Source organism: Acyrthosiphon pisum, chromosome X (genome assembly GCF_005508785.2).
Source record: "Acyrthosiphon pisum isolate AL4f chromosome X, pea_aphid_22Mar2018_4r6ur, whole genome shotgun sequence".
Lineage (NCBI taxonomy): Eukaryota > Metazoa > Arthropoda > Insecta > Hemiptera > Aphididae > Acyrthosiphon > Acyrthosiphon pisum.
This window is the reverse complement of record NC_042493.1, coordinates 107,513,084-107,515,884: the sequence shown is the minus strand read 5'-3', so window position 1 is coordinate 107,515,884 and position 2,801 is coordinate 107,513,084. Positions and strand designations below refer to the sequence as shown.

The 2,801-nt window shown below is 36.3% G+C and overlaps 1 long non-coding RNA gene across 2 annotated transcripts; it reads left to right on the top strand.

The window, feature by feature from the left end:
- Window positions 1-1,404, top strand: LOC107883616. Of its 2 annotated transcripts, XR_001679417.2 has the most exons (4): window positions 1-500; window positions 642-713; window positions 806-927; window positions 1,047-1,404. It is a non-coding gene; the product is annotated as an uncharacterized LOC107883616 (long non-coding RNA). The 2 variants fall into 2 exon arrangements; XR_003838676.1 differs by having other exon boundaries at window positions 1-713; window positions 1,047-1,403.
- Window positions 1,405-2,801: the final 1,397 nt, after the last annotated feature.

Genomic DNA, 2,801 nt, shown 5'->3' with positions numbered 1-2,801 from the left:
TAGAATAATATAGTGTAATTTCTGTATACACGATATTACTATATTTCACCCTTATATTTATATTATGGGTACGAATATCGAGCTTAGTCAACAAAAATAAGCCACATCTGGACGAACATTGACGGGGTATAAAGAGCCCCGCCAGCCTACGTCGGCGGCCTAGTGGACGCACATGGCCAAGACAGTGACCGTCGGGTGATCCGACGGATGCACGTGGTCAAGACGGCACATTCCGGTATACGACGCGCAGGATCCGCTCCAAGATCGACCCTTTTCTTTATACATATGTGTGTATATCAATCAGCGAACCAGTTCGGTATTGCGCGCGTCGAACGGTGTAGGTGGGGGTGGCCGTCGATGGCCATAATTTTGGACACTTGACCGCTGTCCACCCAATATTGAATCAGTCCTATTTTCTCTACAGCACAAAACAGACCTCTCCAGATATTATCAGTCACCAGCTCAAGTCATAAATATTACAACACCTCCGTACGAATAAAGTGAGTTATATTTAATAATTATTATATACTGTCATATTACACTAGTGTAACGGGTATAGTTTAGAAAGGGCTACTCGATTTCAATGGAGAATTTTTTATATATTATATGAAATTAATAGGAGTTATATTTTTATTTTTCAGTTCTAACTTCATAACCTAATATACATCATCCATAGCTCTACCCGCGGTCTATAACTACTATACAATATAAAAGTGAGTTAATTTAATTAATGAAATAATTATATAATTATTGTACCATGCATCATTTTTATTTGATATTAATAGTCAATATTTTTATTTTTTAGTTCTGAATTCATTCTCTCAAATCAATATTATATTGACGAATATTCTCGCCCGCACAACATAGACCTATCCGTCTAACGTCAGCCGACAAGTTCTGAATATTCACCATCACCACTCAAATAAAGTGAGTTTATTTAATTATTATTATTATATGCAGATGTATTAAAAAATACCTATTCGCGCATAATGGAACACGTGCACATTAACGTTTTGCTAATTATTTTTTTTTTTTTCTGTCCCTAGCATACTATGCCATTTCTCCAGTCACTAAAGAGTCAGGCAAATAAGGTGAACCTCTCGATCGGGGAACTACGTAAAAACGTTCCGTACCCTGTAACGTCGATGAAAAATGTCGGCACTAAATTCGGGACTGCAGTGTTGTGCACATTGAGAGATCCCGAGGGCTTTGGTTCGATCAACGTTTTTCTGCCCAAGGCGATCAAGATGGACGATGTGGACATCGAGACGTACAATCTAGGTGTTGTACCTTCGGTCAGCTTAATTTATAAGGGGCTGAATGGAAGGAGTTTCATCATAGACTTTGAATGATATAATATATAGACAAACTCTTCTATGAATGATTACAATTTATTTTCTATTAATATTTTATTATTTTATTGTTTTTAATAAAAAAATTTACAAGTATATTCTTATTTATATTTTATCTCGACCCTATAATGATAATAATTTATTCGTAATAATATAAAAGGTTTAGTTATAAGGTTTCGATATTCAATGAGTTGGTTTTAAAAAAAATATTATTTAATAATTATTATAAGGTTTATCCTCGCAAATACGAGATGGTGAAATATTTTATATTTATAAGGTTTTATTATTTAATAGTCGACATTTGTATACGAATTTAGGAGACGTATAATATAATTATATACATTTAACAAGTTATATAATTATTCTGTCATAATAATAATAATAATAGGTATTCTACGGTGAAAATCTATTATCTAGATTTGGAAAAAAAAAAAAAAAAAGAGACTTCAGTGTTATAAATAATAATATTTTATTTACACAAAATTAATACTACATTTCTGAGTTAAATTTCGATAGCATTTTTTTTTTCCAGTGTTTTTCTCGATCCCACCCGGAGTCACTGCAGATATAACTAGATTGATCGTTATCTGAAAATATGAGTAATTATATAGTAATTCTATTGCGATTTTATTTATACATTAAGACTTACGTAGTACATCTCCACCGCTTGCGAATCGACCGGATATCAGGAACATATCGAAAACAGGTGGGATATACCAATCCTTCCCGGCGATCAGTAGCAGGTCGAAATGATTTGCCTTTTCTTCATCCGCGATTCGCAGAGGGTACGCGACGGATTGCGTGAACGATTTATTTTTATTTTTATTTTTATCACAATTCCTTATACCGTATACATTGACGGTCGTCCCGGGATTCAACTTTTCAAATAACTTTATCTCGGACACCGGGGTGGGGGTTGATAGTGCAGAAAAGTCGTATCGGTGTTCTTCCCTCGAATAATTTGCGCCTACTCGCGTGCGATCACGAAGTACGTGTTTGGCTAGGATCGCCCACTTGAAACATTGGCGGTCGATATTTTGAGGGTTGACAACGGCATTCCGATTGAGAATACTTTCCGGCAACGGTAAGTACGACGATCCCCCCATAGGCGTGTACTCGTACACACCCAAGAGCAATCCGTCGATACAAGATAAGGAAAATCCACTATACTTCCCGGCGTAAGAGTCTTCTTCGCCCAGGAGCCTTGTGAAATCGCGATCGACCAAACCCTCAACATTGCTGTGCGCGTAAAGTTCACGGGCCGAAGTTTTAAACGCGCGGTTTTGAGCTGAATTTTGTAAGTTAGGTATGACGTAGGTGGCCTCTAATTTAAGGTTGTATTTTACAGGATTAATACTCACGCGCTCACGTAATTTCGCGACTAATTCGGACTCTATCGAATTTAGAAACGCACGATAACTTGTCACATTATCGATATTTTTCCTAAAA